Raw genomic sequence first — 15,920 nt, 5'->3', positions numbered from 1 at the left:
AGCTCTCATCAAATTCTGCCTCTTTCCAAATGTCATTACAACTAGATGGGGTTTCTGCATGCCCTGAAGGTCAACTCACTGGCTGCTTTGGACAAAGACTAAGTAATAACAAATTAAGTTTTCTTCTTTCTCAGATTTCTTCCTTTCCTTTTTCTTTTTTGTTAATACGTTTGTTATCTCAGGTGCATTTCTTCTCCGGTGACTCATTGCTCAATGAATACAATAGTGGACTACAAAATAACCAGAAGACAAAAACATTAAAACTACTAACTGTGCACTTGATGTGTATACTTGATGACTATTTCAGTGTTATTTACTAAAAAACAAACCAACAATTTATACTATAGCTTCTCAGTCTGCCTTTTGTAGCAAAATATGAAATGGCAGAGAACAGCAGATAGTTTTTTTGTGTGAAGTAAGGAGTGTTACGTATTGATTTCAGTAGCTGCCAATATGTCCTGGAGCTCTTTATAGCACTGTTAACTGGCATTTTCTCCTATGTGTATGTTTCAGTCGTATTAAAAAATAAACAACTTTTCCTATTAAATGTAGTATTTAACATCAAAATCACATTTCACACAAATGTGGACTGTTTTTTTTTTTATAATTTTTCAGAAGTCCTGAGTTTTGTTGTTGAGGGAAATGTTATGTGCTCATCAGACTGCATGTTTCTCTCTGTGCTTATAATCTACAAAAATCACTGTCTATTGCTATTGCTCAGATAGAGAATTAAAAGAAAATGAGAATTAGTTTTCCCAGTTACTGAAAGATTCCTAAAGAACATGAAATAGAATATTCTGAGTTAAAAATTTATTGTATTACAAGTAGTAAATCCATATTTATATTCCTGGGACTTGTTTTCTTGCACATAGTGGTGTTTCCAAGGTGATAGAAATGAAGAGAGCTACTGATACTGTGTAACTTGTGGACTAATACAAGAAAATCTTTGAAGACAAATATTACGCATTAACTAAAGCATTATAAGGGCACAAATTTTTGTGATTTGGTGCACATGTTGGACTTCAGTTTCTGCTGTTAGTTTGTTGTGTTATAACGTGAAGGCAACTTAATATTTAAAAGCATTTGACATACATTCAGAAAAAGTGGATAATGGGAAGACTTGAGAAATATTTAAGTCTGTTTCCCTCGGTGGAAAGCCTTGTCTTCTGCTTAGACACAGAAATACAAGACGTAGTGCTAGCCAGCGTCATCCTGTATAATTAATCTTCCTGGCATCAGGAAGTTTAATCCATAATATTGGGCTCTTGCAGGGCTTCTTGTAGTCTATTTGTAGGCTGTATTGAAGTCTTTGTTTGGGAGATACTGGGAAATATAAATCTGTATTATAATCAATTTGGAACAGCAGTTCTCTGCTGCCTGCCTTCGCAAGGTACATTCTGACAATAATACAGATGCACTTCTAAAATAACGTAGGTGGCTGTTTACAAGTCTGCAAGCAACCTTCACTCCCTGCAACTGTTTTCAGGGAACAGAGTCAGTGACAGATGCCCTAGAAATAACTAAGCAGAGAGAGTGTGTGTTGCTATGGAAGCTATTTTACTGCTTTATGCACACTGTGTCATCCAATTTAGAAGAACTTTGGAGCCAGTCAAATAGCTTACTTTTCCTTTTTTTTTTTTTTTTTCTTTCCCCTTTTTTCTCCTCCTCCCCCTTCCTCTTTTTTTTTTTTTTTTTTTTTTTTTTTTTTTTTCAAATAAAATTTGCCTTTGGGGGCAAATCCTGCAAATCAGAACATAGCCTAGGTAAGCTGAGAACCCTAGGAGCAAAAAAGAAGTAATGTAAGCCCTGGTGTAGCTACTCAGATGTTTTGCAGCTGTGTGACTTTCTGAGGCTGTGTTAGTGTTTGCTGTGTGCCTGTATTCTGGGGGGAAAACTGCAGTTTTCTGGCAGTCGAGTTTCTAGTTCTGGTACAGACTTAAGGCGAAGCCTTGTACTACCAAGGGTAATTTCTGTGTGTTGCCTTCCCAGGTATAAATAAATGGTTTATTTCTCCCACTCTTTGTCTAATTTTTCTAGGTTGTAAGTGCTGCTAAGCAAAACTTTTATAAAAGTCTTTGTACAACTAGTGTGCTGGGACTCTGTTCTCAAAGCTGCTGGAATACAAACAGCAAAGGCTGAGCTGGAGCCATTGCTCCTCCCTAGATCCTCTCCCCTGCCCCAAGGCTAGTGCGAGACAGGGAAGAGTTCCTCCTTTAGACAAGATGTGGTTTTCTGTATTCTACTCTTATTTTTGATGCAGTAAAACTGCTGGGTTCCAGCGTACTCTGGGGCAGAGAAAAGAAAGAATTGATTGCTGCATTGGAGCTAAGGGAGAGAAAACAACATCACTGGGTTGTTAAACACCTATGGGTTTTTGAAGAGTTGTGTAATCTTTACCACTCACTCCTTTTCTCTCCATTTTTCTTTGTGCTGGTGCAGCGCTGAATGCAATAAATTTACACGACAGGCTTTACATTTTGTGGTGCTAAGTACCTGCTGGCTTTCCTGAGCAGGGAATATTTGTAACTTCCCAGCAGAGGCAGGCACCAGTTTCTACTGGAACTTTCAAACAGCTGACGCAGTTTTAAGTATTGGGGAGGATATTTACAGTATCTAAATAATTACTTGTGCCATATATGAGATCTTGTTGTGATGTATGTTGAGGAGACCTTATAATTAGTTCCCTAGGGAACTGAATGAAAATGTGACTCCCTTCTGCCCTTTCAAATAAAATGTGGCCTTGCTAATTAATCAATTTTAAGAATTCCAGGTACAGTCACATAAAAGTCACCATTAATATGGGTGCAAAGGTTGATAACTTTTGCTAAGAACACAAATGAAGGGGAGAACAGCAATGATTAATCATTCCCCTACTCAAAAGTAATTTTTATTTAAACCCATCCTCCTTTTATATGTAACTGCAAGCTTGTTAATGGCTTAAAACTTCTTGCTGCGTGTTAAGTAGTTTGGGCAGATCACATATGTTGCTCCAAATGAGCACTTAATAACACTGAGCTGGTGACTTTTCAATGTAGCTAGCAAAGTACTAATTCTTCCAGTGTGAAGTGATGTCGTGTGAGACTGTGGTACATAAAAATGAGATGTGTTTTCCTCAGAGCAGAACTCCAAAGAATATGGCCCAGTGTTCCCTCTCTGCCATTATTCCAAATGCAGCTGCTGTGAGGAGACATCCGTACCTCACATCTTCAAAATGCGTGAAATATCATTTCAACATCCTCTTGCTCACACTTAAAATACTTGGGTGAGTTGTTTGTTTTGCAGGGTAAGGAGAGGAGAGGGGAGGGGAATAATTGTAACTGCAACTTCAGTTCTTCACTGGGCCAGAGCAGATTTAGTACTCCTTGGCAATAACTTTGCACATTGGATACTAAGGCTTTAGCTCAGTAATAAATATCCTCTGTAATTCAGGATGGTGCTTTGGTATGTATTGGAGCACTAGTGGCAGAACAAATGTGTCAGTCAGTGTTGTCTATATTCCTCACACCTTTTCTATGGGAGGCTAATGTTTAATATTCAAGATAGCAAAAAGGATACCAAATTGACGTCCTGTGTCAGCAAAATGTTTTGCTGCATCCATAGCTGAGTAATACAAGCTACAAGACAAAAATAATGTCAATATTAAAAATTTAAAGCTAGAGCAAAAAGTGAAAAATATGTGCTATACAACCTATATACGTAGTGTGTGTGTATATGTATGTATCTTCCTCCATTATGAATGCATGTCCTAGATGCACCATGTCAGCCCAGATGGAAGTCAGGAAATTCTGACATCTTCATTTGTATAGCTGAAATCAGTTTCATCATCTCTAGAGCATGTAGCTTCATGGCTCTTGCAGAATCCTATAAGTCACTCTGGTGTTCTGAGTGCTGTAAAAGCATTTCAAAGTTTGTCAGTGTCCAGAAGCTCAAGGTAATTAATAATTAATTACTGTTGTTGTTTAACCCAGCAGGCAGCCAAGCACCACACAGCTGCTCACTCGTTCCCCTGCCCCCAGTGGGAAAGGGGAGAGAATCAGGGGAGGAAAAAAAAAAAAACAAACTCATGAGTTGAGATAAAGGCTGTTTAATAGGACAGAAAATAAAGGGAAAATAATAATAGAAAAAAATACACAAAACCAGTAATGCACAATGCAACTGCTCACCACCAGCCAAGCAATGCCCAGCCCATCTGCAAGCAGCAGCAGCGCCCTGGCCAACTCTCCCTGTTACTGCTGAGCATGAGGCCACACGGTGTGGGTCATCCCCTGGCCAGTTTGGGCCACCCATCCTGGCTGAGTTCCTTGCCAGCTCCTGGTGCACCCCCAGCCTCCTCGCTAGCAGGCAGCATGAGAAGCAGAGAAATCCTTGGCTCTGTATAAGCACTGCTCAGCAGCAGCTAAACCATCACCGTGCTCTCAGCATTGGTCTCATCCTAAATCCAAAGCACAGCACCTCACCAGCTGCTAGGGGGAAACTTAACTCTAGGCCAGCTGAAACCAGACATATGTGGATGTACTGGTCAGCGCTTTGGCTGTGACCTGGTGCTGCCGACTTCAGGTGGATTTTGTTATACATTTACTTTCCATTGGTAGGTGTCAGGCCCTAGGTGCAGCCCCCTCCCCTATCCTAAGGGTTTGGCTGCCTGTACTCCAAGCCAGCTTTCATGGGTTGCAGCTGTGTAACATTGGTTCAGAGTGCTGTGAGAAGAGCACGCTGAAGCCTTTGGGGACCTCCCCCTTTTCCTTGGAAGCTGCTTTTAAGCTCCATCTTGGTGTACTTGCTTGAGTTTTGTTGCCTGTGTTGGCCTACTTATCTTGCTGGTCCTGATTTTGACCCCTCTGACTCTATTTTGAAACTTGAATGCAGACCTGCGGCATCGCTACAGGTATGGGTGGCAGTCACTGGAGCGTGCTTCACCTTGGCTGCTGTTTCTGACCAGCTCTGCTCTTTTTGCTCAGGTACTGTGGGGTTGTGCCCTGTGGCAGTGAGGAGCTGCCTGTGCCTACCTTGTCACGCTCAGCTCCGGGCTGTCTGCCTGTCCTGCTGCTCCCTGACGCTGTCTTTAAACAGTTTGCAGTTGTGGCAGCCCTGGGGGCAGTTCTGTGATGCAGATTAACAAGTATTTATTTCATTTTTATTTGTGATCTTAAAAATGATTTGGAGATGAGCCATTTTACGTTTCCCAGGAATGAGTTTTATAATATTTATTTCATATCCCTCAGCTTTTGGAACACCTCTGTGTTTATAATCTTCCTTGTAAAAATCCAATAAGCCATGTAAAGGCCCACTTTTTTTTTTCCTTCCTCTCTTTGTTATATAAAAATGGTTTGCTCTTCAACGTAGAAACTCTCTCTTATGGCGAGATTTTGAAAACAAAATGGCATCTATTTGGAGAAGCTTGGAGACGTGGATGATTTAAAAAAAAAAAATAAGACTGTGGAGTAAGTCACTGGGGAACACTATCCAGTGTGGCCTTGTACGTGCAAACTAGCCTTACAACATACCTGCATGTGTAGGTTCTGCTAGTTTCCCACTACTTTGTTGTATATACAGCATGTACGTCAAACATCAGTTTTGATTTTGTTTTGTTTTGTTTTTTCCCTACGGTTTGGTAATGAGAACTTAGGGTACATAAATTGTTACTGTATTTCTAAATACTACCAGTGCAATGAGTTCCAAAGGCTGGTGGCTCTAAGTAGGGTTCCTGTGTGAGGAACAAGGACTCAGATTCCAACGTCTACCAGTAGTGTCTGGATGTTGTGTCATAGCCCAGTGCGATGACAATTTGAAAACTCATCTGCATATTACGAACGATGTCCTTCTGATTATATGATTTGCTGTTGCAGTGGAGTATGCTGCAGAAGAAATGCTTGTTTAATGTGGGATTGAATCACTATAGTTACTGAAGATTAAAAGAAAATCTCAAATTAGAATCATTTGTCATTTTATTCTCTCCAGTAAGAAGTGTTTATTTTTCCTATGCAAATTTAATTTGGTAGTGCTTGTCGGTTAAATGGAGGAAAAAACTTTCTGACAGCCAGGTGAGAATTGTTGTGCATTCCAGTACTTTACTTGAATAGGTGATTTTTAATATATATAGATTTTAATTTTAAGCTGTAAATAATGAAGACACACACCTTTTTAAATGTGCAAGACTACAGTACAACAAGCTGTTTCTGAGAAGCTGAGCCAAGCTTGACTGAGCAGACTCTCGCTGGACTAAACTTAATTCAGCATAGGGAGCAGATGCTGTATAACAAAAGGATCTGAAATGGGAAGGAGACCTACCAGGCAGGCAAACAAGGATGAGGAGAGACAGTGTGAGATGTTTCATTCGAACAAACCCTTGCACGCATGTCCTAACTGTAAAGGTTGAATGCCTTTTGAGGTGGAAGGGGTTTACGGATTCTGACATGCCATCCTGAAGCAAAAATAATGCGCTTCTTTCGATAGCACAGTCTGCTTCGTCTGAGTTTTTTTCCACTTCATAAAGAGCATTAATCTCCTATGTGGTGTGGCATGGCTCCAGTTGTTTGCTTGGGAGCACGGGCACTGTCTGCCTCTGTAAAATCACTTCCACATGAAGCATTACTCAGGTAGGGATTGCTGCTCAGTAGTCCCTCTATAACATTTATTCTTATTTCTCAAATGTGTTCTTACAGCAAGGAAATAAAGAGGTAGAGAAGAAAAAAGTTGAAAGGCCAGTGCTTTACCTAATTATACAAGGAAACCTTTCAGGGAGGATTTTTTTTTCAAGGAGAAAGGGATGTACAAAGCCTTTACCAAAACCATTCTTAGGGCTGTAACCACAGAAGTCTCTGCTCCAATAGATGGGTCCTGACACTGACGTTTAGGAGTGCCTGGATCTGCTCTAGCCCTGCTGACTACTTTCAGTTCTGTCTTATCTGTTTAAAAACTAGTGTTTTTCAGGGCCATGGACTCTTGACTTCTGAGTAGCATCAGGTTTTGGAAATCATTATGCAAACTGATCCTGAAGCAACATTTAGTAGAGACAACAGCTTTGGTGATCTGGACTTGAAGTTCTTTAAAAAGCCCTGCCTTTATTAAAATAGAACCCCTGTGTTTCCAATCTGTTGTTCATTCATCTATTCGTGTTGACTTACTGACCCATGGTTTTTGTTTTGTTTTACTCCTCTTGGCACGCACAAGGCATGCAGCTGCAGAAGAGCTAACTAAAGGTAGTGGGCTGGGTTTTTTGTTTGTTAACTACCAAAGTATTGGTATTCTGTGCCAGAATCTTTCATCCTGTGTTTCAGTGCAGTGATATACCTGCTTTCTATCTCTGAACTGCTTGGAATGTTTGAACTGCACAGGCGTCCATAAGGACCTTGATGAGCCTCCAACCTTTGTTGGTGATAGGGCCTGTGACAGAGAAGCCAACTTGGCTGTTAAATCAACTATGAGCATGTAGGGCTGTGATACTAAAGAAAAAAGAAAATCCAGCCAAATCTGAGATCATTAATAGAGAGTTTGAATGATGCTTTGAATCCTGCTTCAGACAAAATGTTGATGAGAGGCTTGTATGGGATGTGATTCAATAGTACTGTTTGAACATTGGTCAAATACCCGAAGATTTGACAAATTATTTAAATAATAAATACTGCTCTTCTGACCATCTTCTGAAGTTCCAAGTGCAACGTTTCCATGAAATACAGAAAAAAACAACCTTCAGATAACTTGGTGATGTATTATTAGGTGTTTCATTGTCTGGTCTTTGACTGAGGTTCTTCACCCTTATATTAAATTTAGTTTGCTTTATGTATTAGAGGAGGAGTCTGTGTGATGAGACAGCAGTCTTATCCCTGAATAAATGTTTTAGTGCTTGCTCTATACTTGGGATTGTTGACCAGCCTTTTAGGGATTGTTGACCAGCCCTTTAGTGGTGTGCAGTTTTGCCTACATGGTTGCAGCTGGGAGCTTGCCATCAGGAGGCAGGCCACTGCTTTAGGCCATCCCAGATCCCGTAGGATGCTGCAGTTAGCGTTAGTGCCTCTCCATACTTCCCACTATTTTGGCAGCTCTTTCCTGACTTTGTGCTTTTGCTTGCTGCCTCACAACAATTTTTAATAAGCTTCTAATTAGTGTAGATCTCTGAGTATAATTAGAACAATTGAGAAATAAATGCATACCACAAGAGTTGTTTTTTATTAAAAAGAATAAAAATGTATTAAGTAATTCATAGGCAATTTGGTCTTTTGTGTAACCACAGGTATGTTTTGGACCTGTTTATAGCACTAGTCTTGGATATCCAGTAAAAAAATCATTACATATGCCATATAAAAATTCATACTCTGGGAAGGTCATTTGCATAGGGGTTTTTTTCTTTCCTCCTAAATTGAAATAAAGGTACATCAGCAACGTATGTTTCTCTACATGTTTTAAATTCAGAATATACATGGTGCTGGTAAAATTAGCAGCAGAAAGTTATGGATCCCAAACTAACCATCTTTTTTTCTTTCCTTCCATTAAGCCAAGTTGAATCTCTTCTTCAGAGTCTCTAAAGATAAATGCAGTCTTCAATGCCAGGTTTCAGCCCTTGAAAAACTTTTTATTTAGTAATAAATCCACTGGAAAAGAGGTTTACAAGAAAAGTGCTGACACAACCTTAACCATCATAGCACAATTAGTTTAGCTGCAGGTTTGTTGTAATCCCAGAACAATAACAGAGAAAATTGTCATGTCAAACAAATTCCATCTGTCCTTTGTATCATTCGGTCCCTGGATTATAACTCTTTACATATGATTATGTCCTCTTCAATCAAGCTTTTTAATATCAAAATTGCATCCAGCTTTTTAATTACTTCAGTAAAGAAATACTGAGTAGAGAAGGAGTTAGCCAAAGACAAAGGACAGAATAAATGCATCTTAAAGGTGATAGCAGTACTGTGCTCAGGGTTCTGTAGGTTTTTTTTCTAACTTTTCTGTTATGAGAAAACAGTTCTGAGTTTAAGACAAACATGTTGACCACCCTAAGTCCTCTTGTATCCTTGTTACAAAAACATGAACTATTAAGTGGGCAACAATAACTAACTTGTCTTCCTGACCCACACTAAGAACAGACAGAAGAATGCCCGTAATTGTGGTATGATTCTGTAAGCTATTTGTCACCACCATAACGAAATGCCAAAAGGGAATACTAAAATCTTTGCACTGGAAAAGTGGGAGGCAGAGAACCAAAAACCCACTAAGTGCATATATGATTCCTTCGCTTCTTCACTCTCAGATGTTACCTTTTAATATATCTTGAGACAGTGAGAGCTGTATTTCTTAAAGGCTTGCAGAGGCAGTGTTTTCTCAACAGAGCAACATACCAAGATTGAACTTAATTGAAAGGGATATTTCTTACACGGGCTTAGTAGTGGCAGCAGAAAAAAATCTTTGATGAGGAAAAGGAAGAATTTTCTGTGTGTGTGTATGTGTATATATTTGCTGTAGAAAATTGAATCCTGTTCCAAGAAGAGAAGTGGAAACAGCATTTCTGCCTCCTATCTCTGCAAAATTTCTTGGACAAAATCCAGGATTAAAAATCTAGGAAATAGTTCTCTTCCCTGGAGAGAAGAGGTAAAGAAATGAATTGGTGCTTTGCTTAGTTAAAGTTTTTATGAAGAAGTCAGGTGCTACTCAAAACACTGGAAGCAAGCTAAATAGCTTACTGAGGACAAATGAGCACTGAGAAGTTTGCGTTTTCATTGTCACTCCCAGTGGTGAAACCCTCCTAGCTGTGGTGTGTACATGGCAGTGACGATCACAGCTTTGCAGTGGTGGGTCTCTTTCTTTTGGTTTAGACCAGGACTGTTTCTGTCCCTGCTGGGACAAAGGATTTGTGACAGGTTGTCACTTAAAAGATGGAAACTTGAATTCTAGCAGTGACCTTAGTTCTCGTGTAAGGTTAGTGCCCAGGAGCACCTTCTAGAATATCTGACATAAGGAGTGTTTTTTCCTCCCTAAAATTTTGGAGTTTTATGCCATTGTCAACCTGAGGGAACTAGAAACAGATGCACACCTCAAATATGCAGACTGTCTCTTGTCTGCCTAGTTAATGGTCTGTTCACCACCCTACGTGTAAAGGAATTTAAGCCAAGTGATAAGTATTAGCAGGAATCTTCACACTGATGTCAATGGCAGTGGGCTTTTATAAAGGTGCTCGCTGGAGCAACATTTTTCTAGGCATTTTTTAGGCATTTTTTAGGCAATTTGAGGCATTCCTTTTTATCCAAGGCATGCTCTAGCAGTGGCTAGTTCAATGGATGCTGGGATCTCCTGTAAAGGTGCAGGGTGTATCCTGGCTCTGCCCTAGGAGTGTTCATGTTTCTCATGCTCCCATACAAATGCTTCCTTACACAGAGCACGTACTGCTGGATTTCTCTTCCTATCTTTGCAGCCCTCAGGTGGTGGTGGTATGCTTTAAGAGTTTATTCTCTATCTGAGCTTTCCATATGGGGTCAGTTGCCTTGCCACCTGCCCATAGTTCCTGATGATACACAGTGGTTGTACAGAACACTGTTCCTCACAGGATGTCCTATTGTTTTCACCCTAATGTGTTTCAGTTTTGCTCTGTCCCATCTTCAGTTTCAAGTTAAGCTGGGAAAAAGTCAGTAAGGATGTAGCCATTGAACAACTTCATCACAAGGGATCTGAGAGTCTCTTTGGTTCCTTTGTTGCAGGCTAATGGTCTTAATATTCTGCGAGCGAGCTCTCTCCTTCCTGCGAGAGCACAGATAAATGGCTCCAGTAGTACCAGATGAGGCAGCGGCACTTACAGCTGTTTCCAAAAAGCACTTTTTGTGCTCAGAGAATGGGGACGGATACTTTGCCGAATGTGCATGCGTGGAGAGTGCTAGTTAAAACTTTCCCCAGTGAGTTTTTGTTTGAGTGTTTGGCAGGAACAAAAGAGCAGTTTCCACAACTGAATCTGTGCTTGTTGAGAATGAACTATGTTTATATGGGGGCGAGAATCCAAGCTCAAATAATGTTTTTTCCTCGATTATGATGCATTTCTCTTGTGAGGTTCCTTCACTTACATTTTCTGTAAACTGCCCCCATTCTTGCAGCCCATATGGAGGGAAAAACTGAGTCATAAACTGGAGTATTTTGGTGAAAGATAAAAAGCTCAGGCTGTTTTAGTGTAATAGGCTAGAATGTGTGTCTTACAAACACCTCAAGCGTGCTACTGCCCCCCTCCCCAGCATGTCATTGCTGTTATTTAGATTGGTTTACAAGTGGACAATTCTGACTGTATCCTCTTTATGTAAATTACTGCTCATGTGAAATGAGGCAGAGAATCAACTTGCTGTGCATCTCTGCATGAATCAGAGAGTTTGTGTGTGACTTCTGCAGAGGTACGCACTGGGCACCAGTGTCACAGCTACGCAGCAAAGCCCCGGCTTCAGCAGCCACCAGCTATAAACACAGCACAAGTTCTCAGGGCTTGCATACGGAATAGATGAGTTTATGAAATGAAGCGTTTGCTGACACTATTATGTGGTCACTCTTCTCAGCCTTTAAATTAACAGGAAGATGGATGGGCAGCTGTCCCCAGCTGTTCCTACAGAAGGACTCCGAGAGGAGGGGGTCACTGGTAAATCCATCAGCGGCACGTGCTGAAAGAAGCATCTTTAATCTTCCTGTTGCAAATGAGGAAGTTTTACTCCACAAATGGAAAAGTGGCAGTGGCTTATCTGATGCCAAATGTAGGGGGCAGTTCTGGTGTGTGTTTCAGGCTATGGGATGTTTGTGCAGTCAGTACAGGGGCCTTATAACTGCAGAGGAGCTGGGAGCTGTCACGGCCTTACTGAATGGGAATTGCCTCACACTTTCTTGCTGTTGAACTGTACTGTCTGTGCTTTGCTTTCTTCCTTCCGACCCAGTGCTGTAGAGACAGAAAGTCATGTTACCCCGTGTGCAAAGAGCTTGCTCTTCATACAGTGTGTCACCACTACTGAGTCCACTGTGCGACAGGTCCTCCTCAACTAATCTGTAGCACACAAAGTAGTGCAGCAGCAAACAAATTGTTCAAAAGCATCATTTGTAATAGCTGCCTCTCCTCACCTGGGGGCACGATTCATCAGTCACTTGCCAGGAGCCTCTGTCAGGCTTGGCCTGTCCACCATCACTTATTTATATTGCTGGTAAATTGTTTGCAGGCAGGCTGAGTGTGCTGGAAGTCTGAAAGCCCAGAAGTTAAGCCCAGCCTGCTGCTGCGGCAGGTAGCTCGTCTGCAACAGAGAAGTGAAGACCTTTATTATGCAGCTGAGCGGTGAATGATTGCTGAGGGCTTTGGGTATGAGTCCTTCGAGATCAATTGTTCTGTTTTGCTGAGTAAAGCAGCAGGGTTGAGCTCAGGGTTTAGGGATGGTTGTTTGGAAGGAAAAAAAAAAAAGGCTAAGGTATTTGGGCAGGCAATTATCTTTAGCTTCAGTGGCTGTTAGGTGGCTAAATTCCCTGGTGGGGCTTGAAAACCTCAATGCTTCCCTACACTCTTAAAAAATCGACTTTTACCAAAAGCAGAGATTTATGAGGTTCTTCAGATTGAGGACTGTTGCTGTTTCTCAGTTTAGTTTGTCTGAAATACCATGGGAAAGCCTCAAACTGCTGTATTGTTATTATTTATTTATATATTCTTGTGTTAAGTGCAGATATCAGGCTTCTTCAGTGACTGATAAATACTATTGAGGAATTAGGTGAAAAATCACAGGCTTGTATATTTTATAAGAAACACAGTAACCATGCTGACTTTATGCAGGCTCCACAGAAAGGCTAAGAGCTGAGGAGTGTCTGAAAGAGGCTGAGAAAACACCCAAGTGAAGAAAAATACGCAGCAGAATGGCAGTGCATAAAAGATTGGCTACAGGAATAACCACTTAAGTGGGGGGCAGAGGGGAACAAAAAAAACAACAGTTCTTGTAGATGGCTGTCTGTCAGCAGTTTCTGGATCTTCCATAGGGTGCTTGGATGGCTCTTGTGCTCCCTCCAAAGATATCCTAAGACAGCCTGGGATACCTGACACAGCTTGAGCTGCACAGGAAAGTAAATCAGGCATTTTAAAAGGCATTCACCCGCTGCGTGCAACACATCTTAAAGCTTTAAATCTTGAATTACTTGAATTTGAGGTGGCAATGAAGTTCCAAATCCTGTATCTATTCCTAATGCAACTTCTAACAGTAACGGAGTGGGTGAGAGCCTACAGCCATTTGCTGTCATTAATGTGGGGGACAGGCTGCTTGCAGTGCACCCCCTGAGGCCAATATTCCACCATTATGTGTACATAGATATGACCACAGTTCCAGTCTGGCTTTGGACTGCACATACAGTTTTATTACTCGCATTCTTCTTTGCTCACTTTTTGATGTTGAAGTGTTTAAAATTATTCCCAACCAGTGAGTCTGCCTTGCTTTTTTTTTTTTTTTTTTTTTTTTTTTTTTTTTGTGAACTACTTTAGGCCATTTAATTTCAACTGATGCTGAGAATAGCTGAATAGCCTTCACTTTTTTAAGAATTAGACTGGAATATTTATATTGGTTGGCACAAGATCACAATCAGAAATACAGAGAGCAAATGAAGGTGTAGAGTTTGTTGCTGAAAAAGAAACTACATATGTGATTGTGATAACTTTCTGATTGATATTTGACATATCATGGCCCAAGACTCTTGTCTCAAATGAGAAAGTCAGTGTGAAGTCTTAATATTTAAATTAGCGATTTCTTAATCAGTGACATACTTCAGAGTGTTCTCAATATAAGGCAGATATTGAGCAGTCAACTCCTTGTGTATGCGAAATTTTTGTATACAGCATAAAATAACAGATCTTGATTAGCTAGTAGTAAAAACCACTCCATATGTGAGCTGGATAATAACATTTTCTCCTTATAGTGCACTATCATCTTTTCTGGAATTTCTCCAGTGCGTACTGAATGTTGGCTTCATCTGCAGAGCAGTTCTGGTGTGCTTGTACTAGATTCATGTTTCATTTATTTCAAAAATAAATACTGTTCCAGGTGCACAGCAGCTCTGCTTTGACATCTGATGGAGACGTAAGAGTCCAAACCAAGGACTAGCTGCTGGAACAGCTTTGAATGTCCCCATCACAAATATGATTCAGTCCAAGGGATGAGATTAAACTGAGTTTGAAGTAATCTAAATCTAAACACATAAATCTAAATAGATACATGGAATTCTTGACTAGCTGCTTTGTTTCTGTTGTGATGTAGGGTCCCCTACCTAGCCCTGCTAGCTCATTTGAAAGTGTTAAGAAGGATGGTGTGTATGTGAATGAAATGACCTAGATGAAAACGTGGTTTTGGATGGCTGACATACTGCTTGATCTTTGAAACCATCACTACTTCATCAGTATGCTGTAAGAGACACAAGGTGAGTTTGAATTCAGAACGTGTCTTTTTAAAATTATTCTTTTGCTTTTATATTCAGTCATGCTGCCTTGTTGGGCAGTAGGGAGAGAAAACTATGATTGTGTCTGCAGAGAAAGTCTTCTGAGTAATTGCACTAGATGTATGGTACTGGGCATGATGCATTTGCATCCCAACTTGTATATTTGTCTGCCCCCATAAGGGGGCACTTCTGAGCTGACGGTTCCTTTTCACTTCCAGTTCCTTTCCCTTCCACATTACAACCCTGCCTGATGATCTTCTATTAAAGAAAGAGAGATTGAGTAATTACAAACCATTTTAATGTAATAAGACTGAACTCAGCAGTAGCACTGCAGAACATGTATTCAGTGCAGGTGAAATCAAATTATTTGCAAGTGTTTGTACTCACTGGCTGTTCCAATGCTTGACTGTGGTGGAAAGGAAGGAGAATGTTGCTTGCAAACACTACAACTTGCTGCCTCTGAGGATTGTCAGAGTGGCAGCTGTGGTTTGCCTGCTAGACTTTTGTTAAAAATAAAGTGAAATCAGAAAATGTGTGTACTTGTATTTTATGACTTTCCGTTTCCTTGTCCCATCCCCCCCTCCATCTGCATCTTTGTGATCTTACGTGGGGTGTCAGAAATTCTGGTCTCATGGTTCAGGCTTCCTGGAGAGACAGAGCCATAGTACTGGACTCTCATTCTGAGAATTTTGCATATGCATACAATACCCCTGGGAATTTGAGACTAGCCTAAACAGTCATGTGAATCTAACTTGAGATTGTTTGTTATTAGCAATGTATTTTCTTAGGAGTTTTGACTGGGTGCCTGGACTCTGTTCCTTAGTTTGATCACTTAAGAGTAGCTTACTTGCTTATATATGTATGTATTTATAAAGCAGATCTTATTTTGTGAGACCATCCAAAATATGGTTTTGTTGGAATGGAAATGTAGCCAGCAATCGACATAAGAGTTCACTTCATAAATTGTTGCTGAAAGTTTAATCTGAGTTCCTACTATGGGAGTTCATCTATTCCCACTTGTCTGTAGCCTGGCCTGAATGCAGATTATTGCAGTTGCAGTTTTGTTTAGGATTAGCATTTGTTGGTGCAAAGAGAAATGTGGGGTCTAGAGCAGTGAATGAGAAAACTGGCAATGTGCTTCCCCCAAGTGATAATCTGTGACCCCCAACAGGACTGTCAGAAACCAGCATGTGTGTACCTCACAGTGCAGTGCACTGCGTCCATTGTATCCAGTGCCGTTAGGGAGATTACCACAAACCAGTTTCACAGAGACAGTGTTAACTTGGATGTGCAGTCACTACAGAATAGAATCCTACTACTAGTGGGAAAAGATTTTCCTTAAAAAAACAAAACAAAACCCTCAAAGCCCTACTTGATCTTCCCAAGTGTCCTGTACCCAGAAGCAGAGTCCCACTGAATGCTTTTTGAGTGGTAGGTGTTTGACACAAATAAGATTTTCTTTGCTGTTGGAAAATGCATTTACTGCTGGGCTGCTATGTTGTTTTCAGTTATAA

At 40.6% G+C, this 15,920-nt stretch overlaps 1 long non-coding RNA gene across 2 annotated transcripts in view; it reads left to right on the top strand.

The window, feature by feature from the left end:
• The first annotated feature begins 4,787 nt into the window (after positions 1-4,787).
• Positions 4,788-15,920, top strand: part of LOC311445204 — a 161,423-nt gene continuing 150,290 nt past the window's right edge. The window contains exon 1 of one of the 2 annotated variants that reach the window (XR_014698297.1): positions 4,788-4,885. This is a non-coding gene — a long non-coding RNA (uncharacterized lncRNA). The remainder of the gene's footprint in view (positions 4,886-15,920) is intronic. The other variant, XR_014698298.1, reaches the window with a different exon arrangement.

This window comes from Aythya ferina (assembly GCF_964211825.1).
Source record: "Aythya ferina genome assembly, chromosome: 15".
In the NCBI taxonomy this organism is placed as follows: Eukaryota; Metazoa; Chordata; class Aves; order Anseriformes; family Anatidae; genus Aythya; species Aythya ferina.
This window is presented reverse-complemented; position numbering and strand designations above follow the sequence as displayed.